The sequence below is a fragment of the Mus musculus genome, chromosome 13 (assembly GCF_000001635.26).
Source record: "Mus musculus strain C57BL/6J chromosome 13, GRCm38.p6 C57BL/6J".
NCBI lineage: Eukaryota > Metazoa > Chordata > Mammalia > Rodentia > Muridae > Mus > Mus musculus.
Genome location: NC_000079.6, coordinates 104,983,708 through 105,011,186, shown reverse-complemented (window position 1 = coordinate 105,011,186; position 27,479 = coordinate 104,983,708). Strand labels below are relative to the sequence as shown.

The 27,479-nt window shown below is 40.7% G+C and overlaps 1 protein-coding gene across 2 annotated transcripts in view; it reads left to right on the top strand.

Moving 5' to 3' along the window:
- Window positions 1-27,479, top strand: part of Rgs7bp (regulator of G-protein signalling 7 binding protein) — a 109,027-nt gene that overhangs the window by 43,744 nt on the left and 37,804 nt on the right. The window lies entirely within an intron of this gene.

Genomic DNA, 27,479 nt, shown 5'->3' with positions numbered 1-27,479 from the left:
CATATTTTCTGAACATATTACATAATTCGTTGCATTATCATCTGATTCCCATAGCTCTTTTCCAATTTAAAGATGAACGTTAAAAAAAAAATCAAGCGCTTCAAAATAAGCTAATAACTTGCCTTAAAACTTTTACAAACTACTTTTTAAAAGGCTGCCTCAAGAATAAAATTTTTAAAAGGCATGTAATCTCAATTCATTAAATTGACAAGACCATTGAAGGAAACTTCTCTGCTTACCGGCAACCAAGGCAATGGGACTTAGATAACCAAATACAGAGCTGTGGAAATTCACCTCGTCTCAGAAATGTTCGGTAGAGAATAAATCAGGCTTTATGTCTAGGTAGTAAGATTTTATCAAAAACCTTAACAATATTTCTGCCTTTGGTTTAAAAATTCCAGTTGTAACGATCCATCCTAAGGAAATAACCGTAAGGCTGAAACAATTCATGGGTGAGTTTTCTTTAAAATGGGATGTTGACAGTCTAGTAATATAAAATATATTCATGATATAGCACAGTCTAAACAATGGTGGCAAACACTTTATGGTATGATGTCATTTATTCTATGATTGTCGCTTTTATAAGTCATATATTCACTTAGGAAAACATTTAGAATAGAATAAAGGGTGAGTGTTACTCTCCCTCAGGCTGGGTGATATTTTCCAACACATATATTGTAGTTTCTTACCGAGAAAAACAGTACTTTCCTTAAAACAGCAATGTCTTAGGTGACTATGAGGACTTAGAACCACCTTGCTTGTCGCCCTGCTAAATTTTTGTCTGATTTAAATCTGTATCTAGGACTGTGAAGTGAGTTCCCAGGTGTCTGAGATGGCAGGTCGCTCACTTTTCTGGTGACACAGAGAAGGCCCGAGTGCTTGCTGATCTGTTAGAGGCTGATCCCTTCCTGTTAGAGGAGGCTACCACAAGTTGAGGCTGTCTTTCCCCATGGACCCTCGGGAGCTATCTTGAAGCAGTTCTGTGTGGAATACATCCTGCTAAGAAGGCCAGTTGTGGTTGCTTTCTGTTTCTCTGGGATGGACTAGTAACATCAGTAGGCGTGCCCTGTTGTAAGAACATTGTCCTGAGTTCAACTAAGCATTGGGGTTTTTAAGAGAATTTCAAAAAAAAAAAATTATTGATTTTAATTAAGTTAAACCAGCTTTATAAATACATGTTGACACCATCGCCATGCAGCCTACAGGCCATCGTCTATCTCTGTTGACTGCTTAGCCCTGTTCTCCATAGCATCCCTGCCACTCTGGTCCTTATAGTCTCTGCTCTAGGTCATGTACCGCATTTACTTAGCCTCAGCTTCCACTGAACTGTGAATGTTTGTACAGATTTTATTCACTTTTATGACACAAACTTTTTTTTTTTTTAAAGAACATGCCCTTCCCTTTTCTATACGATGGCTCTGCCTTCTTTGGCTGCCGTAAATGAAGTATCATAGTTGGGTGTGTAAACAACACAACCCAAATTGATTTTCTCACCATTCTGAAACCTGGAAGCTTAACGCTCAATACTAGCATTGTGGGGGCTGGGAGGATTCCCTTCCTAGCGTGAGGGAGGGGGAGGGAAGCTTCTTACCATCTTTAAAATCCTCTGTTGTCTTGCTTTTAAGGGCTGCTGATCCCCTTGGACCAAAGGCTCCATCCATCCATCCGTGTTCTAACCCCGGGGGTGGGGGGCTATTTGGGGGATTTGACTTCAAAATATGAATGAATGAGGAATGATAAAAGGATTCAGCCCATAGCACAGGATGTTCCTCACTCTGTAAAACAAATGCATTTTGAGTATATGAATAAAAAAGTGGCCTGTGTTATAAAAATAGTATTTTCTACAGCTTTGAAACCTAAATAAAACCATAGCATTGATTTCTCAAATTAAATGCTGACTAGGCTGGTATAATTCATTGAAACCCTAACCATACAACCTGGTCTCTGAAGGTGGCCTTCTCTCTGTCATTCTTTTTCATAAATGTACCCTTTTCTGGGGGTTGGGAAGAAAGTATGAGCCAGAAGGCTGGGAGAAAGCCTGTGAAATGTCTCCTGGGCAAAGCCAAGCCAATTCGTGATTCCACCGAAGCTACATGCAATGGGGTTGTTGGCAGTCAGTCACATATTGGGAATGGCTCACAGGGCCCTACAGCTACTACCTTTTAAACTGGCCTATGATGGATGTGAAGGGCTACTTAGTCATTTTCATCCATATACCTACTAAGGAGCCCACCAGGTACCAAAACCATACTCATGCAAACAATCTTGGTAAAACTCAGTGGGCTTTGTTGTTGTTGGTTTGGTTTGATTTTTTTTGTTTGTTGGTTTGCTTTTGTTGTGTTTTTTAACGTTTTATTTATTTTTATTCCACCCATTGTCCCTCACCCCCCCTCCCCCTCCCGTCTCCTCCCCCTAGCCTCTGAAAGGGTGCTCTCCTCATACCAGGCATCCACCTTCCCTGGAGCCTCAAGTCTCTAGAGGATTAGGCGCATCTTCACCCACTGAGGCCAGACCAGGCAGTCCTCTGCTGTATATGTGCCACAGGCCTCGAGTCAGTCAGTTTATTCAGCCTGATTGGTAACTCAGTTTCTGGAAATTTCTGGGGTCCAGGCTAGTTGAGACTGCTGGTCTTCCTAAGGGGTCACCTTCTCCTTCAGCTTCTTCAATCCTCCTAATTCAACCATAGGGGTCCCCAACTTCAGTCCAATGGGTGGGTGTGTCTGCGTCTGTCTCAGCTGCTGGTAAAGCCTCTCAGAGGACAGCAATGCTAGGCTCCTGTCTTCAGTCTCTTCTCCATTTTTATACCTGCAGTTCTTGTTTTCTAAATATGAATTAAGAAAGAGACTTGTTGGATGGGTGTAGGTAGGGGATCAGAGAGCCTGGGAGGTTAGAGTAATCAGAATTAACTCAGTATATGTATGAAATAGTCAAAAAAGAAATTCAATTAAAAGGTTATTTTTTAAAAGAAATTACACTTTGCCAACAAAATATTAAAATGGATGTATTTACTCTCCATAGAAGCATTGTCTTAAAGATTTATTTTACATGAGCCAACCATCATAAGGCCCATAGAATGTGCTACAATTTATTTTTAGACATCAAATATTCAGAGAAAATATTTCAGATCAACCCTTGAATAACAAAACTAGAGTAATTTTTCTATGCATCCTTTGATTCTTTAGGCCACTAAAATACTATTCCTTTTTCTAAATTTTATTTTAAGTACTGTATCTTTTATCTTTTTGTATCCTTGGTGTGAATACTGTATTTTTATTATATGTTAAACATATATTTAGCCCACTGGATAAATATATATATTGCATATAATATATTAAAATTTAATCTGCTGTAAATTAGTTTGTGTATTCTTGATAGCTAATCTAAAATCTGTTGCTTACTAAATTTTAAGATACTTTTTCAGTTATTTCAATTAGATATCATCTGGTTTATACACAGTTTCTCTTAAACATGTGTTTGTTAGTCAGACATAGTGGCAAATATCTATAATCTCAGCGTTTGGAAAGCAGAGGCTGGAGAAGTACAGTAAGTTTGATCCCAGCCTGGTAGAACGAGTTCTACACAACCCAAGGCAACACAGCAAGACTTGTCTATTTTTACCATTATTCAGAAACCAAAACCAACCGAGTTAGCTTATTAACTTCACGCTTCATACTTTACAAGCTCGACTAGTGTGTAGATCTGTGACTTTATCAGATCCTTTGGGGAAAAAGATTGAAGCCTCCGTTTATTTGTTACATAGTCTAAAGTGAATTCCTTCCAACATCTGGTTAAGGAATGACTTTTCAGAATCACCAATGTTGATTATGTATTCAACTACAAACATCCTAGAAAACTATATACCTTAAATATTTTTTCAAAATGACATTTTAAAGTGAATATGGAAAACTTTTTCCTTTGTATTATTTTAAGAAATGTTCACTCCTTCTTCTATGATTCTGACTATTTCTCTGCTTAGCTTTTTAAAGTTTAAACAGTTTTTGGATGACATGAACTACTTTTGACATTGTCTTTTAAGTAGCGCATTATCATGTTTCATTCTCGGGAATTTTCTTTTGTCTCTGGACTAATTTATCTATAGAGTACACTTTTCCTTTGCTCTTACAGAACCAATTGTTTAGAATATAGTTGACTTAATATATTTAACCCATTTTCATTTATAATCACAACTGTACACGATGCAATGGCATGACCTGGTACAGCACAATTTGGAATGTTTGTGACATCAACTAACACCTGGACAAAACTTAGATTATGGTTTTCTGGACTTTTAAACATTGCTGATTTTCTTTCTGTGGCATCTATTGAGCATTTGGTCAGTTTAAGGGCCTTGGGTTCTGTTCTGAAATAAAAGGATGCAATTGTGGATGTTCAGACAGACCAAGAACATAATATTCATCTCTAATAGTGTGATCTGTACAAGTTTTTTAAAAGGTCAGGACTCCTGTTTTTCCATCATTCATAATGGCTTCATGGAAGAAGTGATGTTGGTCTCATACCTTCAACCTGCTGTGCATTCAGTGTCAGCCTTGATGAATGAAACTCTAGTGTTCTTGCTTTTAATCTGTCTTCTGTGGGCTTTATGGTTAACCTTTCATATAACTAGGTATTAATTATCCCTTCCATCCTTTACTTTTGCCCAAAATGTTACCCACTATTCTTCTGATAGCTGGAGAGTTCTATAGGAGTAAAGGCCTGAGTCCAAGGTCAATGTTTTTACAGTCATGGTCTTACTAATTAACTGTGTCTCCTGAGATTTATCCCAATCTCAGATGCCTCACCTTTCTTTTTTTTTTCTTTCTTTCATTTATTTATTTTTTATTTATTTATTTATTTATTTATTTTTGGTTTTTTGGTTTTTTTTGACAGGGTTTCTCTGTGTAGCCCTGGCTGTCCTGGAACTCACTCTGTAGACCAGGCTGGACTTGAACACAGAAATCTGCCTGCCTCTGCCTCCCAAGTGCTGGGATTAAAGGCACGCGCCCACCACGCCCGGCCCCCACTTTACCTTTCAATTTACAACTCAGTCTACACAATAAGATATAAGATTACTAGCCTTCTTTTCGGAAAATTAAAATAATCTAATAATGTGAGTCATAAAAAGTACGTAGAAAAGTAAGCATAGCCCTCAAACCCAAACTTAAAAGAATCAAGTGTGAGGCACACACTTGTGACCTCAGAACTCTGGAAGTGGCACAGGAGGGTCGTGAGTTCAAGGGCTGCCTGAGCTACATGGTGAGGCCCTTTCTGAGATAAGGGAAGAAGGGGATGGAAGGGGAGGGAGGGGCAGAAGGGTGGTGGTATGATGCCTAGCTCCTGAAAGGACTGTGATAGATCCACTGAGAAGGGCTGTGTAGTTGAAGCAAGGGGAATGATGTAATTCTCTTACTCCCAAAAATATATATTAAAAAGATTCTGACTCAAAAATCAGGACCTTTAAAGTGCTACATGCTTAGTGAAAAGAAAGCACAGGGTGGGAAAGAATAAAAAGTGGCCAAAAAAAGTGATCAGCAAAATTAAAATCTAATGGATGAATTATACATAGCCCTGAAAGATGGATCTAAAGAAAATGCTCACAGAAAACAAAAAATAAATGCATAGAAAATACAAAAATTCAAAAGAGAGGGTAAGAAGACATTCACACTGACATGAGAAGATCCAGCATATTCTTAAGATGTTTACAAAAGCTAGAGTGTGTGTCTTGATTCTGCCTCCTCAGAAACCATAATAAATCCAGATATGGCAGCGTACACCTAGAATCTCATCAGTTGGAGGTAGAGATGGGAGGATTACAAATTCAAGGTCTCTCTGGGCTACGTAGTAAAATCTAGACTCAAAAGAGAGACAGACAGATGGACAGATGGATGGATGGACAGACAGAGGGAAGAAGGAAAGATAATCACAGTTGTCGTAGTCTGAAAGCAGCACACCTAAGGAACCTGCAAATAAAGTCCCATGGGGTGTGAGAGGAAGACAGAGACAGAATCTTGAAACACACAAGGGAAGAATCTAGCAAAGGCAAGAACAAGAAAAAAAGAAACCTTACAAGACAAGCAGGAAGATTTAATCTTCTGAGAGCATCTGCTAATACCATCACTTGATAATAACCTACAGGAAACATATCTTAAATTATTAAAGACACAGGAGATGGGTTGAAAATAAGACCAAATGGTGTATGTAGAAATACAAAGCATACTTGAAAAAGGACTCAAATAAGTTTCAAGAGTGGAAAAAAAAAGTGATCAGTAAAATTAAAGGCTAATGGGCGGATTATACACAGGCAAGTAGAATAAACTGGAATATGGAGCTAAAGAAAATGCTAATAATACAACAAAGATAAATGTAAAAAAAATATTAAAAGAGAGGGTAAGAAGATAGTCATACTGACATGAAAAGATTCCTAAGACATTTACCAACGCTAGAGAGATAAGACTACACCTGAACAGCAATGGCCATGAACTTGAACGCAAGTGTTACCATGACAGAACAGAAGTCAGATGACAATGACCTATTTATTAGACACCAGGCACTCAGTAAATGCTTACGAACCCTTGCAGCATCTTCCGACTGAGCGGGCGTTGCTGGTGAACGAAGCAAACTGTCTTTTCCCTGTTCCATCCAGTGTGTGTATTTTATGTCACTTTAAATAGTTTAGTTTTTCTGTGCTTGAACATACTGATCTTAACTAAAGCTGCATTTTACCTTCAGAAAGAAAACTGTAAGATGGGAGGTTTGAAATAAACGGACAAATAAGAAGAGGGAAACACCAGGCAAATGGATAAGGTACAGGAGAACTGGGTATTTACATGTGTCTGTGCACATGGGCTGCTAAAGACGTTGAAAGTTGAGTTTACAGAATTAAAAGAGAAACCTCGGTTCCTGTCTCACACTAGCTATTTTGAGGGTTCAGAGCATCATAGTGCCTAACAACCTGCTGGGCACAAAACAAAAATTTCACCCTTACTGTGGAAATGTGCTGAACTGTGCTTCTGGGAGTGGACAGAGGAGCCGAACTGAAATGTTCTGAGTATATACTACTCTCAGTCTACTAGAGACTTCAACAGGGCCTCCAGCCATTGTGGTAAGTTAGCTTCCCAATGATAGGCACGTTCCTTCATTTTCACTTACAGATTCACTACTTAATCTTCTTCTAGTCCTGTGGGTATGAAATGATATATCGCACTTAATTAAATTTGCATATTCCTGACAACTAGAGGTTGAGAATTTTTAATGTACTAGTATTTCATGGTTCTTATCCTGTGGTGTTCCTGATTATACCTTCGTTCTACATTGCCTCATTGAAATAATTTAAAATGGAAAGTGATTGTGGTATACTGAGAAGTAAGACAAAAACAATTTCTATGCCTCCCTGATCAAAAAAATTGGCCTACAATGACCTTAATTAAATGAAAGAAAATGTTCATATGCTTAAATTCTGAATGATTATGATAGTTTAGCAGGGGGAGCTGAACTAATTTGTTTTTCTTTTAAAAATGATTTCAATGTTGCCATAATACCATTTTCTCATCTTCAAAGGTCAAAACAAATGCAATTATACTTGGGCCTTGGGAAATGGTCCTACAACTTCCTACTCTTTGTCTGCGACGTCTTCCCCTTGGCTCCATGGAGACTGAGTGCTTATTTTCCTTCATCCCCACTATTATTTTTATTTGGCGTTATTCCCTTCTGGTAGAACACTGTGTACTTGACCTTAAAAAAAAATCTTTGTATGTTTCTGTGTATGAAAAGCAAAATAGAGTAATAAGGGGGAACAAACACTTCAAGATTTGTATGTTTAATTAGACTGTGTTTGAGTTGCAGAAGAGACTGTGTTTTGTAATTCTTAACAGGATGAAAGGAATTTGTGGGCATTGCTCGATATTTTGCTTACTGTATTTTGAAAATGGTGTTTTAAGTCCAGACTGATGCTTGAACTTAAATAGTCAACCCAGAAAAGAAATGATAATCTTTAAAAGTAGAACTTTACTAGAGAAAGAAAGAAAGAAAGAAAGAAAGAGAGAGAGAGAGAGAGAGAGAGAGAGAGAGAGAGAGAGTAATTGTAGTGTTGACGTTAAATAGAAATCTGAAGTAGCATGACTGATTACCAGATAAAGGCACTTGTCACCAAGCTTGGTGGCCTGACTTTAATTCCTGGGGCCCATATAGTGGAAGAAGAGACCTGACTCTCCAAATACGTCCTCTCACCCTACACATTATGACATGTATGTGTACACCTACAAACACACACACACATACTCACATACACACAGGCACATAGACAAGCATACACCATAAAGTGTACACAACTTAGAAATTAAGTAAGAACTCTAAATTCTTAGAATGGACTGCATTTTGCAAGATACTTCACTGTAGCCGGTAGCCAGCACATGCAAACCTCTGCTGCTAACAATGTAGTTAAGCTTCCTCGTGCAGATCTATTCCCCATGCTGTGTACTGTTGGCAAGGTTTCTTGCTATTGTCTCTTTCACTTCCTGCATGGATCATCTTTTCCAAATTCCCTGCTACTCTCTGCTGAATGGTGATTCTCCACCCTGGTACAAGTGTTCTCAGCAGTGCAGAAAATGCAGCCAGGAGTTTTACCTTGAAAAACAACAACAACAACAAAACAGGCAGCAGCTATCTTTACACCTTTTCAAGGAAACTGCAAGCTGCAGCTGACACTGGAGTCTGAAATCCTTAGCATTTCTGTCAGCTGTGGGCACACCAGCTATGTGAATCTCTGGGATTTTTGTAGTATGAGCCAGAATGTGCCTTTGTGTGCCCTCTGCCATTCCCAGTTGCTTCCAAATGAACACCCCTGCAAATGATTTGTTTCAAGCAGGAGGCAGATTGCCTCTGTTTTTGTGGCTCTTGCCCTTGCCAAGGATGCTGACACTTTCCAGTCATCTTGCCACCACGGCTCTTCGAGTTACCTATACTCACTTGTCAAGTGGATCTAGCTGCATTTTTCTTTGATTGACAGCATGGTGTCAGTTCATATTACGATGATTTTGACATGTGTTCAAGGACAACAAACGAAAGCAAAACTTTAAAAAAAAGACTTTTTTATTTTTTAATTAGGATTAAAGCTTCCCCAGTAGAAGCTGCAAGTGCAAACCACATGAGACTTGCTATCTGAGTGCACAGTCTTCAGGGGGCTTGCAATAATCTGCCAAGAAACTCTTGGCTTCTCAGCAGTGCTTGTCATGTGGGATGTCGTATCACTGTGGTCCTGGAGCCTCCTATAGTCCTCCATCTGTTTAACTTTGAGTTGAGGTGTGGATTTGGATCTACTTCTAAGATTTCTGTAATGTGTGTCACAAATGACATCTGAAAGCATTTTTCTCTCCCTGTGTTCACTTGGAACACTCTTGCACGTTCACAGCATCCTCTGCTGAATGGAACAAGCTTGAAGAGTCTCTGTGATGCATTGGATCTATATGGTCATCTGCTTTATATGCCAACTTCACCACTGCATGCCAACATCACTGCTTCTTCCTCTTGGATGCCTGGTGCCTTCTGATCCTCTGTAATCCCCATCTAAGCATAAATGACTGCCATGTTGTATTTGAGACTGATATCCTAACATTGATAAGTAGGAAATAAAAGAACAGGCCAGAATGACAGAGGCTGCAGGAGAAAAGAAGAGTGATGGGAGAAATTAGAAGGAAGAGGGAAAGAGAGTCTCATGGAAGAGGCCAGAACAGGCAAAACAAGATCTACCCAAGTAATTAATTACACAAAGCCCTGAGCCTCCCTCTGGAGCTGTTTGTTTGTATGCTTGTTTGTTGACTGCTGTTTGTCTCACTGGGATACACCTTCAGTTGCTTGTTATTTATGCAAATTAAGCATATACTTCAGATTTTTTTTAAAAAAATAATTTGTCAATTGAAAATGATGAAAGCAATCCCCTCCCCACCCCCACTTCAACCCCCATCCCTACCCTAGAATGAAAAGATGCCCTTTTAGAGAACTGGTTGGGCAGAGATATACTGGAAGCAATTTGCATATTTCAGGCATCATGATCTGACACACTTGAGTTCTAGTATATATAAATAAAGTCTCTTGTGTAAGAACATTAATCTTATACTATTGCCCTACCAGAAAGTCACAGTGCCTAGTTTACTATGACTTTAATTTTATATTAATTAACAACAACAACAAAAAAAATCACTGGGGAGATGACTCAGTAGTAAAATGGTTGCATGCAAATCTGAGGACCTGAGTTTAGATCTCCAGCATACACACACACACACACACACACACACACACACACACACACACTGAAGCTTAAGGGTACATGGTGTATGGAACTCCAGTCCACCATTAAAAAAAAAAAACAGAGATAGGTAGATTCCTGGAGCCTGCTAGCTTAGCAGAATCATTGGGCCCCAGGCTCAGTGAGAGATTCTGTCTCAGAAAAGTAAGGTATAATGTGGTAGAGAAAGATAACCAATGTAGACCCCCTAGCTTTCATGTGCACACATGTACATCTGAATGAACATGTAGGTGCACGTGCACATATACCATGAAATTCTTATTTATAACATCAAATTTTAATCCTATCCAACTAGCATTTCAGTTTAATGTGTCTGCCAAGGGTATGGTTATAGTTAAGTTAGCCCAAAGCCTCTCCAATTATGAGTTCTAAATAAACTGAGACTTTAATAGAGATTAAATAATCAATCTGCACACCAAAACCCACCAAAACCCAGGAAAGCACCCCAAAACCCAGGAAGATGAGCAAGCGCTGTATGTCTTGATAAGCCCTCCTGATGATTAAATGCACACAGAAGCTTGAGAGCCTCCAGCCGAAGCCTTTGGACTTCAAAGGGACATAGGCAAGATGATCCGGTAGAAAGCGGTATGACGTCATATTTCATATTCATTTCTAAAATTCTATTTTTGTTAATTTAAAGTATATCATGACTAACAACCCTATTGTGTATGTTAAAAGTGTAGGTTTAAATTTTTGGATAGGGCCATGTGGACTATAAAAGTTGGATGCTGTTTCTGTTAACATTTGAAAACCCTGGCTCTACACACCCATCTGGTCCACTAGCCACCAACATGTCTATGCTTTTCTTAATGTATTTGTTTCGCTTATTGCTTCTGCCACGTTTCACAAATCATCTTCAGTACATCTTGCTCTTGATGTGCAGAGAATTCCCACATTCCTAGCTGAATGGTAAGAAAGGAACATTACGCTGTATCCCTTCCTTGAGGAAAAGCTGCAGCAAGGCTTTCCCCTTTCAATGAACATGTGTGCCAGTGTGCAGAACAGGACCCAGACAGAAGAAAGGAGCCTTCTCTCTCCAATATCATTGTGTCCTTTTCTCTTTCTCATGGCTCTGCTTAGGCTGGGGAGATTTCTGCAGAGTGGAGCACCCCATCTTTTCGGTAGTATCTCCCAGTCTCTTATACACAACAGTGTGCATTAGCCTGGTGAACCTCTTACATCAGACATGTGAGCAGAAAATATTATTTTATACATACTCTAAATGGAGAAGTAGAGATACTTGGAGTAAAACTGACTTTTGAGCCAAACTGTTTAGGGATTTAATAATGATGAGGTAGAAAAAAAAATAAACATTACATTGTGTTTTGCTAACGACGAAGAGATTACCAAAAAGTAAGAAAACGGAATCCTATCCCAAGTCCTTCATCTGGGAAACTCACCCCCTTTTTGACTTTTGTTTTGTTTTTCAAGCTGATTGCTAATGGGCTTGCATAACATATAATGCACTGAAAATCAAAAGCCATGCCTTTCTCCACTGTAGACACTGTAGACACTGACCGCTAGCTCCCTCCTCTTGCCCCTGTGTCTGTCTGGGTGAAGAGCTATTTCTGTTCTTGAGCTAACGGTTGGCAGGAATGCCTATGGAGCACTACAGCTTATCCTTAGAAAAGAAAGGAAAATTTGATGTCAAACTCCATGGTGGAGCTAGTTAGCTGAAAATTTTCTGGCAGTAAAATGATGTCGCATCAAGAAAGGAAGGAAGAACTTCACACTTTTATAAATGCTCCCCCCCCCCAAAAAAAATGATTTGTTTTAGAGAAGGGTCTAGAACACCCTATCATTAAATCAAAAGACCTCAGGTAATGACAATTTTCATGAACTCTTAAGAGTGCTTCAAAATGAGTCATGAGAAACCCACCATATGTAATCTGAATCCATTATTAAGTAAGAGAGAGTATAATACAAGTGCAAGCACGGCTAGACTAATGGGCAGAATTGCCTTCTGGGAATTCTTCCCTTGTTCATTTTGATTTGCCTATTCTCCCATAACCCACACAGTTTTTCATCAGAGTCTTTTCAATAAAGTTTAAAAAATAGATATGATGGCGCTGCTGAGGTATTTGAAGTACTCCAGACCACTTGGGTCTCCTGAAGAGACTGCAAACTAGGCTGTCTTTTGTTGCCTCCACCCCAAGAGCCATGACTGACCACAGTAGACCCAAACCCCTCCCCTGCATTCAGGTTACTGTCATTTTCTTTCACCAGCTACCCCTTGAGGCCTCTGGGAAGACACTATGCAGATCCCATGAACTCACTTTTGTAGACCATCCAGCTCTGTATGGTTTTCAACAGTGGCTTTGTTAAAGATACAGATGTCCTAGCAATATGCTACCGCTTTGAAGAGTTTCTATTCTATTTGTGATGGGCAGTTTTCAAGTTTGAAATTGTCCTCTTTTTTATTGTTCCATGGGTTTTTGAGTCCAGTGGTTTGTGTGAATGTTGCCCACTTCCCTGCCCCACGTACAGGCTTGCTGGTTAACCTGCCTTCCTTTCTTCTCCTCTGCCTCTTTTCTGTGGACCTATCCCTGGACATTTAGCAAGCCGATACATTCTTTCTTCCAAATGTGTTTACTTTGAAACTAAGTGGGATTTTTGGAATTGCAAAGACAAGCCTGAAATGTTGCTTTGGTATCTTTTATGGAGTTAGTTACTCTGATGCAGGCAGAGCCTCAAGCTTGTGTCTGGCTGTTTCTCCTTCAACTGTGTGTCTGTCTGATCTCCATTTCTACCTCAAAGAGCTGTCTACCCTGCACCCCACCCAAAGGGCATCAGAACACCCACACTGATGTCTTGGTGGAGCAACCATAGTCAAACGAGCTCATTCCCTCATCTTTCAACTTCAAAGTAGAGAATTAAAACAGATGAAGTTGCAAAGGTCAGTTTAAAGTGAGAGGCTGAGGAATGGCATCAGGCTATTGTGCAGTCCCTGGCCCCAAAGCACTCTAATGGGACAGCCAGTTTGTAGCCATCATGGGTGTGTCTCCCTTAGCGCTATTTACAGAGCTGCTGAAGACAGGCATTCAGTTTCAAAGACCTTTGTTTTTCTTTAAAGTAGATACTTCTTCATTCAGTGATAAACATTGTTTCTTTTTCTTCTTAGACTAAGATAGTGTTTTCCTTGGCTGTCCCTCAATTATATGGCTTATTTCACCATTCAGATTCATGATTTAGCTCAAGAGCCTTTGAAGCTTTTAAACAATTACTTCGGCATGATTCATAATTTATTGGGAAAGCACAGATTGTTGTGAAATTTTTATACATCCTTAAATAATTACCATTTCTAGATCTCCAATTTTATTTCATATCAAGGAAAGATGTTTTATCTAGGAAATTTGACTGCACTATTTCTATTTATTGAGCTCTTCTGGAAGCCTGTCTCTCACAGATGGCTGTCAACTTGCAATGGAGATACATCTTTATAAACCCACCATAAATTGAAAAGTTATGAAGAGCAAATGCCCTTGGCACAGCTCACCCGAACAAGCTGCCCCAGCAGCACACACAGCACAGTGTAAACTGTTTCTCATCTACCCTCTCGATCTTGGAGCTGATGTTAGCTGTAGCTCTTTGCTGCCACCTAACATTGTTAGCCTTGAAAAAAAAAACAAAAAAAAACAAACAAACAAACAAAACAAAAGATGAAGAAACATCACCTTCAAAGTATGCTTCTACCTAATGGTTGTCTACACCAGCTGAGTGTCTAATGTGGATTTGGAAACAGGAGGTGAGCAGGGCGGGACAAACAAAGCAAGTTTCTAGTCAGTCTGGAACATTACAGAGTGCATCGAATCCTTAGAAGAATGGCAGACAAGCACCTAGATCCACTCAGTTTTGGAATTTTCACCAGTGTGTTACTGGGAATTGATTGTCTGCTGAGCCTTCCAAACATTCTCCCATTTGCCATACTCCCAAGTAGGCATGGTTATCCCAGTGTGGTAGATAAGGAAAGCTAAACCTCAGAAAACTCTGGAACTGGTGAAAAAAATCATCTTTTTATCGTCCTCTTGCGAAAATAGAATTTGTGTGTGTGTATACTTGTTGTGAGCCGCCCCCACATTCGCCGTCACAAGATGGCGCTGACATCCTGTGTTCTAAGTGGTAAACAAATAATCTGCGCATGTGCCAAGAGTAATTTTCCACTACATGTACTCTGCCTTTACTCGGCCATGGGCTGCAGCCAATCAGGGAGTGATGCGTCCTAGGCAAAGGATAATTCTCCTTAAAAGGGGACGGGGTTTCCGCCATTCTCTCTCTTGCTTGCGCTTTTGCGCTCTGCGCTCTGCGCTCTGGCTCCTAAAGATGTAAGCGGGGGGCTTTCGTTTTTGGGGCTTGGGGCTTGCGCTCCTGGCTCCTGAAGATGTAAGCAATAAAGTTTTGCCGCAGAAGATTCTGGTTTGTTGTGTTCTTCCTGGCCGGTCGTGAGAACGCGTTTAAGAGTTGGTGCCGAAATCCGGGACGAGAAAATCCGGAAAGAAAAAAACCCGGGACGAGAAAATACAAGAAAACTCGGGACGGGAGTTAACCATCACCAACGCAAGGAAGATCCCTCATTCCGGAACCAGAACTGCGGGTCACGGTAATAAAGGTTCCCGTAAAACAGACTGTTGAGAAGGATTCAACTGCATGAATTCAGAACTTTTCAGCTGGGGAACAGGAGTACCAGTGAGTACAGCTTTACAAGGTAAGTCTGGTCTTGAACTTTCTAAGGAAAGTCAAGACAGTCTATCAGAAGTAAAGTGGAAAATAGCTTTACAAGGTATGTTTGGCCTTGAACTTTTTCTAGTGTTAGGAGCCCTTTTGTTCTTTTTCACATGTTATCAAGTGATTAAGATAGGGCTGAAAATTCTAGATGAAATTCAGGACAATCTATCAGAAGTAAAGCGGGGAGAGAGAGTAGGAGCAAAGAGGAAATATGGTGCACAGAATAAGTATACAGGCCTTTCCAAGGGTCTTGAACCCAAGGAAAAGTTTAGGTCAGGTAAGAATACCTGGGGAGAGATTAGAAGGAAGGAAAAGAAAAAAGAAAAGAAAAAAGATCAATTAGCGGAGGTCTCTAGGAGATACTCGTCACTAGATGAGCTCAGGAAGCCAGCTCTTAGTAGCTCTGAAGCAGATGAAGAATTCTCCTCTGAAGAAACAGACTGGGAGGAAGAAGCAGCTCATTACCAGCCAGATAAAGTGCTAGCTAGTCGGTCAAGAAAAAAGCCAAAAGCGGCTGGCGAAAGCCAGCATGCTGTTCAGCCTCCGGGCAGTCGGCTTCAAGGTCCGCCCTATGCGGAGCCCCCGCCCTGCGTAGTGCGTCAGCCCTGCGCAGAGAGACAATGCGCAGAGAGACAAAGCGCAGAGAGACAATGCGCAGAGAGGCAATGCGCAGACTCATTCATTCCCAGAGAGGAACAAAGGAAAATACAACAGGCATTTCCGGTCTTTAAAGGAGCCGAGGGTGGGCGTGTCCACGCTCCGGTAGAATACGTGCAGATTAAAGAACTTGCCGAGTCGGTCCGTAAATACGGAACCAATGCTAATTTTACCTTGGTGCAGTTAGACAGGCTTGCCGGCATGGCACTAACTCCTGCCGACTGGCAAACGATTGTAAAAGCCGCTCTCCCTAGTATGGGCAAATATATGAAATGGAGAGCGCTTTGGCATGAGGCTGCACAAGCACAGGCCCGAGCAAACGCAGCTGCTTTGACTCCAGAGCAGAGAGATTGGACTTTTGACTTGTTAACGGGTCAGGGAGCTTATTCTGCTGATCAGACAAACTACCATTGGGGAGCTTATGCCCAAATTTCCTCCACGGCTATTAGGGCCTAAAAGGCGCTCTCCCGAGCAGGTGAAGCCACTAGACAATTAACAAGGATCGTCCAGGGACCTCAGGAGTCCTTCTCAGATTTTGTGGCCAGTATGACAGAGGCAGGCTCTTGCAGCCTACAAGGTCTTATTGTCCACCCTGGAGTTGTAGATCAGGATTGTAAAGGGGAACTTCAGGTTCTCTGTTCTTGTCCTCAAGTTGTCTTTTCTATATCACAAAGGGACAAAATAGCTCAACTAATAATTTTGCCAAGCCTACATGGCTGTTTTCCTTCCTCTGGTATTCCTTGAGCTGCCAGAGGGATTGGTTCTACTGAAAATGATTCTGATTACTTAATAATGCCTTTAGATTGTTGTCAAATTTTATCTACTCACGTAGGGGTAAACCCTCGTGGCGTCAGGCCATTACAGGTCTGACAAATGGATGTCACGCATATTTCCTCCTTTGAGAGAAATCAATATTTACATGTTTAGATAAGAAGAGATCACCTCCATACCTTAAATGATTTTCAAAAGCTGTTGGGAGATATTAATTGGCTCAGACCTTTTTTAAAGATTCCTTCCGCTGAGTTAAGGCCTTTGTTTGGAATTTTAGAAGGAGATCCTCATATCTCCTCCCCTAGGGCTCTTACTCTAGCTGCTAACCAGGCCTTACAAAAGGTGGAAAAAGCCTTACAGAATGCACAATTACAACGTATTGAGGATTCGCAGCCTTTCAGTTTGTGTGTCTTTAAGACAGCACAATTGCCAACCGCAGTTTTGTGGCAAAATGGGCCATTGTTGTGGATCCATCCAAACGTATCCCCAGCTAAAATAATAGATTGGTATCCTGATGCAATTGCACAGCTTGCCCTTAAAGGCCTAAAAGCAGCAATCACCCACTTTGGGCGAAGTCCATATCTTTTAATTGTACCTTATACCGCTGCACAGGTTCAAACCTTGGCAGCCACATCTAATGATTGGGCAGTTTTAGTTACCTCCTTTTCAGGACAAATAGATAACCATTATCCAAAACATCCAATTTTACAGTTTGCCCAAAATCAATCTGTTGTGTTTCCACAAATAACAGTAAGAAACCCACTTAAAAATGGGATTGTGGTATATACTGATGGATCAAAAACTGGCATAGGTGCCTATGTGGCTAATGGTAAAGTGGTATCCAAACAATATAATGAAAATTCACCTCAAGTGGTAGAATGTTTAGTGGTTTTAGAAGTTTTAAAAACCTTTTTAGAACCCCTTAATATTGTGTCAGATTCCTGCTATGTGGTTAATGCAGTAAATCTTTTAGAAGTGGCTGGAGTGATTAAGCCTTCCAGTAGAGTTGCCAATATTTTTCAGCAGATACAATTAGTTTTGTTATCTAGAAGATTTCCTGTTTATATTACTCATGCTAGAGCCCATTCAGGCCTACCTGGCCCCATGGCTCTAAAAAATGATTTGGCAGATAAGGCCACTAAAGTGGTGGCTGCTGCCCTATCATCCCCGGTAGAGGCTGCAAGAAATTTTCATAACAATTTTCATGTGACGGCTGAAACATTACGCAGTCGTTTCTCCTTGACAAGAAAAGAAGCCCGTGACATTGTTACTCAATGTCAAAGCTGCTGTGAGTTCTTGCCAGTTCCTCATGTGGGAATTAACCCACGCGGTATTCGACCTCTACAGGTCTGGCAAATGGATGTTACACATGTTTCTTCCTTTGGAAAACTTCAATATCTCCATGTGTCCATTGACACATGTTCTGGCATCATGTTTGCTTCTCCGTTAACCGGAGAAAAGGCCTCACATGTGATTCAACATTGTCTTGAGGCATGGAGTGCTTGGGGGAAACCCAAACTCCTTAAGACTGATAATGGACCAGCTTATACATCTCAAAAATTCCAGCAGTTCTGCCGTCAGATGGACGTAACCCACCTGACTGGACTTCCATACAACCCTCAAGGACAGGGTATTGTTGAGCGTGCGCATCGCACCCTCAAAGCCTATCTTATAAAACAGAAGAGGGGAATTGAGGAGACTCTACCCCGAGTACCAAGAGTGTCTGTGTCTATGGCACTCTTTACACTCAATTTTTTAAATATTGATGTTCATGGCCATACTGCGGCTGAACGTCATTGTTCAGAGCCAGATAGGCCCAATGAGATGGTTAAATGGAAAAATGTCCTTGATAATAAATGGTATGGCCCGGATCCTATTTTGATAAGATCCAGGGGAGCTATCTGTGTTTTCCCACAGAATGAAGACAACCCATTTTGGATACCAGAAAGACTCACCCGAAAAATCCAGACTGACCAAGGGAATACTGATGTCCCTCGTCTTGGTGATGTCCAGGGCGTCAATAATAAAGAGAGAGCAGCGTTGGGGGATAATGTCGACATTTCCACTCCCAATGCCGGTGATGTATAATGCTCAAGTATTCCCCTGCTTTTTTACCACTAACTAGGAACTGGGTTTGGCCTTGATTCAGACAGCCTTGGCTCTGTCTGGACAGGTCCAGACGACTGACACCATTAACACTTTGTCAGCCTCAGTGACTACAGTCATAGATAAACAGGCCTCAGCTAATGTCAAGATACAGGGTGGTCTCATGCTGGTTAATCAACTCATAGATCTTGTCCAGATACAACTAGATGTATTATGGTAAATAACTCAGCTGGGATGTGAACAAAAGTTTCCGGGATTGTGTGTTACTTCCATTCAGTATGAGAAATTTACTAGGGCAGCTAATTTGTCAAAAAGTCTTTTTCAGTATATGTTACAGAATTGGACGGCTGAATTTGAACAGATCCTTCGGGAATTGAGACTTCAGGTCAACTCCACGCGCTTGGACCTGTCCCTGACCAAAGGATTACCCAATTGGATCTCCTCAGCATTTCCCTTCTTTAAAGAATGGGTGGGATTGATATTATTTGGAGATACACTTTGCTGTGGATTAGTGTTGCTTCTTTGGTTGGTCTGTAAGCTTAAGGCCCAAACTAGGAGAGACAAGGTGGTTATTGCCCAGGCACTTGCAGCTCTAGAACATGGTGCTTCCCCTGATATATCTATGCTTAGGCAATAGGTCGCTGGCCACTCAGCTCTTGCATCCCACGAGGCTAGACTCATTGCACGGGATAGAGTGAGTGTGCTTCAGCAGCCCAAGAGAGTTGCACGGCTAAGCACTGCAGTAGAAGGGCTCTGCGGCATATATGAGCCTATTCTAGGGAGACATGTCATCTTTCAAGAAGGTTGAGTGTCCAAGTGTCCTTCTCTCCAGGCAAAACGACACGGGAGCAGGTCAGGGTTGCTCTGGGTAAAAGCCTGTGAGCCTAAGAGCTAATCCTGTACATGGCTCCTTTACCTGCACACTGGGGATTTGACCTCTATCTCCACTCTCATTAATATGGGTGGCCTATTGCTCTTATTAAAAGGAAAGGGGGAGATGTTGGGAGCCGCCCCCACATTCGCCGTCACAAGATGGCGCTGACATCCTGTGTTCTAAGTGGTAAACAAATAATCTGCGCATGTGCCAAGAGTAATTTTCCACTACATGTACTCTGCCTTTACTCGGCCATGGGCTGCAGCCAATCAGGGAGTGATGCGTCCTAGGCAAAGGATAATTCTCCTTAAAAGGGGACGGGGTTTCCGCCATTCTCTCTCTTGCTTGCGCTTTTGCGCTCTGCGCTCTGCGCTCTGGCGCGCTGGCGCTCTGGCTCCTAAAGATGTAAGCGGGGGGCTTTCGTTTTTGGGGCTTGGGGCTTGCGCTCCTGGCTCCTGAAGATGTAAGCAATAAAGTTTTGCCGCAGAAGATTCTGGTTTGTTGTGTTCTTCCTGGCCGGTCGTGAGAACGCGTTTAAGATATACTTAGGGCAAGGGAATCTAACTTGGGCTTTATGAATGCTAAACCATTCTTTAGTCACATACAAATTCCTTTTTTTTAAAGAAGAAGATAAGTACACAATTAAAAAAAATCTATAATGATAGAATTGAGCAGGTGATAGCATCAGACTGGCATGTGACTCCTTACTGCACCTAGCCACTACCTTTGTAAGCTACCTGAGAAATGTTTCTTTGAAATCTGTGGTGTAGCAGACAATCTAGTAGGTGCTCTGGATTACAGACCCTTGAGGTAAGCTTCAGGGCCTTTATAATCCAATGAAGAAGCTCATGGTGGAATATATTTTCCATGTATACAGACACTAGCATCTTGTATTTGCTTAGGGAATTTACATTGTTGTACAAAATAGCTCTCACATCTATCCAGAAATGCATATTTCCATATTGGGCATAAAATGTCATCTTTTGACAGTTATGCAAAAAATGTAAGTTAACATCGCATGCCTCAAGGAAGACACAGTGATACCACAGAGTATTTTATTGCATTTATTTATTGTGTGCATGTGTGATATTGGGTGAGGGGAGTGTGTGCAGAGGTCAGAGGACAATTTGTGGGAGTCTGTTGTCTTCTTCCACTGTGTAGGTCCCTGGGATGGAACTCAGGTTATCAGGTTTGGCAACAAGAACACTGAACCACTGGGCCACCTCACTGACCTGCCAGCACAGAATCTTACCGAGTATCATTCTTAAAGATGTCTCAGTGCAGGGTAGAAGGTGAAGCAGAAGAGGGAGGCTGTAAAAATAAAATTAAAAAAATACAAAACAAAACAAAAAGCCCTCACTGAGTTTTCTCCACATTCTTTATAGAAATTAATGCAAGAACTCTGGCACAGAATAGAAGCCGTAAGTATGGGCTGCTATCACTAAATGGGGAAAGCAGGTTCCTCTCCTCTATGCTCATCCGAAGCCCTTTAGGATGGGCTCTTCTGATTTCATCCTTTAGTGAGTCTAGAAAATGATACTTCAATCTTTATGTGGTATATGTTGTGGATTCTTAATGCTCTTCACACTTTCTGACCAGCACTCTAGGTAAAATCTCTCACAGGTAACAAGGCCACTAGAACAGACAACCAAAAAGATGTGATAATTAGTTCTTCCATGATGATACACAATTAATTATGAAAGTGTTGATTGCCATTTTGTGACTTCACAATTGATTAAGATAGGAAATCGTTTATTGTGGTTTTTTTTTTTTCGAACGCTCTCTGCAGCATTAACGGACTAGGTATCAGAGTTCATATGAGAACTTCTCACTGTTTTGGACAATGTTAATGAGCTCCATAGCTCTACTCAGCACCAGCTTAGAAGCCTACATACTGTTTAGACAAACCTCCACAGTCTAATATACCTAGCTCCAAAAGCCTGGATTGAGGTAGAAGTTAATTGTATGCTGCAAAGACGGGCCAGACTTTGGATATAATGCCATTTAATAAGTGTGACTCTTTCCAGAGAAATACATAGAATGATGAATATCGGTATCATTGACGTCAGGAGAAAACAGTCAGCTCTGAGGATATCCAATAATCACATTTAAACATAAAATATGTGCATCTATATCAATCTGTATATATAAACTTAAAAATATATACGTATATTCCTATCTATATGTGAATGTATACACCTATTTAGGAAGTTCTATAAATATATACTTTATAGTTAGATAAGTATGTAAGTATACACATTTATATACATATCTCTATATGTACATACATTTATAGATACATTTTATAAGTATATGTGTATGTTTAAAAAATAAATCACTTCTGGCTATTTACATTGATTTATGGTTTTATATTCTATATTCAGTGAGAAAGAGCTGCATTCTCATCATGTAATCTACGGTGCTATATCCACTCCAACAGAGTCTTAAGAACACAAAATCAGATTCCCTCAGTCACAAGCATCTGCTAGCTGTAAGAATTATAAGACCTAGCAAGACCAGGATCTACAGAGCTATTTTCAGACTCCATATAATTCCTTGCCAGAGACCATAAAGGGGAAAATGCTAAGAAAATAAGAGGGGGCAATGGAGAGGCCAAGAAACTCCCAAGCCAAAAAGGGTATAGGGGAGGGAAAGCAGCCAACACAAAATAAGGAACACATTTTATTTTCAGGACTAAAGAATGTCTTGTGAACGTCAGAGTATCCTGGCCTGTAAGCCTGAGTTTCAGGACAGACGCTCCTGTAACAAGATCCAGAAGCTGGGGTGTGCAGCCAGTGAACTCCCCCCACCTCTCGGGTCTGGAGAAATCCCCAGAGGGCCCAGCAGAAGCATGATAGCAGTGGCTTCTCAACGTGTGGGTCGCGACCCCTCGAGTCACATATCAGATATCCTGTGTATTCTCTATTTACATTACAATTCACAACAATAGCACAATCACGGTTGTGAAGTAGCAATGACATAATTTTATGGTTGGGGAGCCACCACAACATGAGGAACATGTAACATGTAAAGGGTTGCAGCACTGGGAAGGTTGAGAACCAACCTGCTTCCCAACTCTCTCGTTTTTACCATGAAGGTAGCATTTATGGTAAGTAAGAGACAAGATACAGTTCAATAGTAATATTTTAATTTTATTTCAACATAGGTATTATAGTATCAAAATGTAACGGCTACTTGTTTTAAATACAGCTTTCACTTTTAAGATGGAAAAAAATGAGCAAAACACTTGGTGATGCTACTCATTAATTCCTTATGAGTTCTCCAAAATATCACAAAGAAACAGCCAAAATTCTGGCAAAAGAGAGGCAAAAAGCAACAAGAAGGAGGGGCGGGGCTGAAGTTACACAGGGTGCCTCCCCTCAGAGCCCCGGTGTTTTACATAAAGGATGCCAAGTTGCTCCAAGAGGATAACGCGATCGCACTGCACGTTCTCTCTTGCCTTTAACAGTCAAGTCTCATTTATGGCTGACTTTAATCACTTCGGGGCAGAGCTTGATCCAGGCTCCGCTCACTGCGGAGGAAGTCAGAGAGCCAGCCATATGTCCCATGTAATAACATGCTGTGAACTGAGAGGGGATGCTTCGACTGCTTTTGCAAAAGCTCCTGGGGGCACCAAACTTGCAAAGACCCTATGAGGAAAATACAGGTTTCCACCTAACGCGCAGGTTCATAAGAATTCTCAGGAGGAAGCTTGTGAGCAGAAGGGAGACAGACGGTCTGATGTGGGAAATTGTCTTGTTTCTGGCCTCCTGAATAAATGGCTTTCTCTCTTCTACGGAGAGCGCTGTTGTGTATAAGGTGATGCGGTCATTGGATAGGTATCTGGCTTCTACTCTGTGTTTGTGACCTTAGATAGACTCTGTAATTACCTTCAAGAACATGAAACCTAAAATAATTACTGGATCATACACTGATCTCTTGTGATTTCACTATCTTGCTTTTGATGATATAGACTTGGGAAATAGCCATCACTAAGCTATGTGATGGTTAGGGTTAGAGTTGGTTTAAAATTAAGGCATATCCTTGAAAAGAAATCCATCAGTGGAAAACCAAGGGGGATATTGGAGAGACACCCTGAAGGGCACTCTTTTTAGTTAAGTCATTTATTCTGTTAATTCTTCACTTGCTTTCCCACTCGTGGTCTCAACGGGTCCTTGCAGTGACCTTGAGTTGCTTTCCACAGTCAGCCCTCTGCTTCACAGTGAAGATCCCCATCTCAGAGAAATTAACGTGGTCTTCCTAAGATCAAAATTCTACACAGCAGAGGTATATGTTCACCTGTTTTCTGACTCCAACTCTCTCCTGGGTTTGCCCTTGGGCCTTCACACCCAGGAGCAAATCATTATATGAGGGACATGCTACCAAGGCAACACACATTTCACTCACTTTTCAAAAGTTGTTAGCGATTGCGGAAAGCACCAAAGTCTGGTAACTTCAGCAAGAAAAGAGCAGATAAATTTAGGGCTGAGATGTATCCTCACCCACATGCCCAGCATAACTCCTGAGCTTAACCTCGACAGATGTGGTCATCGCAGTTGTTTGATCTCATTTACACCATGTAACTATTTGGGCACAGGGAAAGTAAGTGCCCACCCACCAGCTAAAGCCCACAACCAACATTTTATTCTGTATCTACTGCTTTATTGCACACCTAGCTGCCTGTTCACCCCTCTGTCCAGCCAACAACTCATACAGCTTTTCTGAAATTGCAAGTATCAGACAACTTTACTTCTAAATAAGTCAACGTGAATTTGGGGAGCTACCCAGGTCAGTGTGAAAGTAAAGACTGCGTATAGTGAATACACTAATATTAAGTGTGCCGTTCAGAGGGTTGTGTCGAATGTGAACATCATCTCTCTCACACTAGAGGTGTGGAGTCTCAGCCTGCTCTGGGCTGCTGATCCTTCTCCGGCCTTCCTCCATCATTTTAGGATTATGTCATCGCCTCTTACTTTACATCTTCAGGTGAATGGAGACTTATTTTCCTTTATACTGTAAGGATTCTCTGTCAAGATATTATTTCTAAGATACACTCATGTTTTGAGTACAAGAGGTTAGCTAATTTTCAATGTCGCGTATAATGATATCTTTTATAAATATACTATATTCTTTAACTGTTTTCCTCATGATAGACCATTGGGCTATTTCCAGTTTGGAGTTCTTCCAAATAAATCCTACAAGCATTCTTGTATGGATCTATTTGTGGATGTTTTCATAAGTCTTGGGCAAATACTTAGGAATAGAACTGCCAGGTTATGAAATAAATGTGTATTTAGTTTTATAAGAAGTTGTCAGGGTTTTCTCCAAAGGACGTGAGCCACTTTGACTCCTACTAACAATACACCAGAGTCTCTGTTGCCTTGCTGTTGCTCACTACCTTTGGGGTTATCAGAATGTTTTTCATTTTAGCCATTCCAGGAGGTTGCCATCATGCTACTTTTATTTATAAGGCAAGGGCCTTCACAGTGGAGAGTTTCCATTTTCAAAAGATGCCTTGAGTGGTATCTGCTTTCAAGTACTCATGCGAACGGAACACTCAAGCTTTCTTCAGTGAACTCAGGAGTTGATTGAAAGCAGAGTTATAATCTGGTATTTATTTTAAATGGTTCTGGGTTTAACTTGAGCTCCAAAATTGGACTTCTTGATATTTTGTTGGAACTAATTATTAGGGTTTTTTTTTTAAATCTATAACACGGAGGCCTTCCAATTAATCAAAATTGTCAGTTTGTCTCTTGGCTTAAACTCAGTATGGAAAAAAATTACAGTATATTCATTAACTCATAAAGTTTCTTTGGATGAATTATGTGAGCGTCACCAGAGGGGTGACTCTTGTGACCGAAAGTTTGATTTCAGGAAGTGAGTCATTTGGAGTGAGCAAGAGTAATATTAGGAAAGTTACAACCAAGGTAACTCACGGAACTCCACAGGTCTCATTTTATATTAATGTTAATGTTTCCTTAGGTCTTGTCATTTATCCTTAAGAATTTTCAAGCATATGAATTGTTTTTTGTTGTTGTTGTTATTTAAGCTTTTGCTTTCTTTTGTTGGTTTATGTTTATTTTTATTTATTTATTTTATTCCCCGCCATATTCTGTAATTCTACTTTTGTTCGTTATGAAAACAACCTAAGTGCCTTTCATGCTTCTCGTGAAATGAGATGTTCTGGTGCTTGCCAGTCATCCCTGCACCAGGGAGGCAGGAGCAGAAGGGTACAGAGTTCAAGGCCAGCTTTAGCTACAGAGAGTCTGAGGCCAACCTGGGCTATGGAAGCCTGTTTAGTGGCTGATACTGTATTTAATGTACTGTTTGCAATACTAGTCTCATTGTAACCACTGGATAATTTGTCTTCTTGTGCATTTTCAGGAAGAGCAATAGCCATATGCTTAAGGGCTCTGAAATGAAAGGAATAGACGGCTCACACGCAGAGGCTAATGCACTCTGCTCTAGGCACTGCAGAACGGCAACACAACGGGGCCTTCACTTTTCTACTGCTTTGTAGGACATTCTCTGAGATGTGCAAGGATAATTTATGAGGATTTGTGTGCTTTTTAAACCAGAAATTCATAGTGAAGTTTTAGCAAAGGTTAATTTTATCAAGTGGTATTGTTTTTCTGCCTGACTCCTTCCCATAATATTTGTGAAGGGCATAAAATGATCCCAGTTTCTAGAAAGCCTTCATGAACTTGAGATACTGTCAGACAATCCCCTTGGAAACAATTTGATTTAAACATCCTGCTCTCTGTTCTGAATTGCCTTTCTTCAGATGATAGTTGCAAAATAATGAAATGTGCTAGTTCAAAAGATATGTGATATGATAGTGTTTCTGGAAACAACGCCCCCCCCCCGGCACATTTTTGCTCCTTTAAATATAAGAAGACCCTGTGGCTTGGAGTGACACTGTGTTGTCCAGTTGTCTCTGTCATAAATATGCACAGTATGTGACAGAGTTACCGTAAGGTTTGTTTCTTTTCCTGTTTTTTTTATCTGCATATGAGCCACCATGAACACAGTCATAAATAGATAAAAATAGGCAGATGTCATTGAGATGATTAAACAAGATAAAAAAATATATCTGTTTGCCTTTGAATGTTCTCCTTCCTCCTTGCCTTTAGAATACGATAGATACCACGCCAGGATCACATTTCTCTTTTATTTGGGGAATGTTTAATTGAGGTATTTCTTCAGACTGTGGCAGCACCATTAAGAAATGGGACACAGAGAAATTTCTAACGACTAAAGGCGATGTAAAAGTGTGAGTGTGGGGGTGTGTGTGGGTGTGTGTGTGGTGTGAGGGGGTATGTGTTTAGATGTAGTGGGGTGGGGTGGGGTGGGGTGGGGTGGGGTGAGGTGGGGGAAACCTCTGGTCACTTGAAGGTGGAAGGTGTCTGAGGGTTTTGTGGGAGTTCACTTGCTTCAGACACTGGTCCAAGGCTGACTCCATGTAAGGCAGATTAAACAGAAGCGAGATGGTGTTTTTAACTTCCAGATAAAGCCGAATTTTGCACAGCAGTTCTGGGACACAGTTTGTTCTATCTGACCCTGAAAGACCCAGGATAACTGTGCAGGCGTCACGGTATGGAGGCTGAGATTTTTGCATTTTTCTGAGTTATATAAGCCATATGGTTAGATAAACTCTTGTTCGCTGGTGAGACAGTATTGAAAATGAAAACTAATTTTCACTGTCAAGTTCTTAGAGCTTAAGATTTAAAAAAAAAAACTTAAAAACAAAGTGACTATTTTTTTAACCTGGTAATTACCCTTTAAGTTTGCCACTGGCCCACTTTACAGAGAAATCGAGCCTAAATGCTACAGTATTTAATTGGATTTCATTCCATTTTAAATGAGCAAAGACAGAAATAAAGATAACTCATTGGGAATTAACAGGATTCACCTTTAGGCTTTTTTAACCACAAATCGATCTGTAAACTTATGCTTTCGGTTTATATCATCCAAAACACGCCATTCTGGTTGAATAGGAAATACTTGTATTTTATCCACATGTGAATTCTCTCCTTTAAAAACTAAAAACGG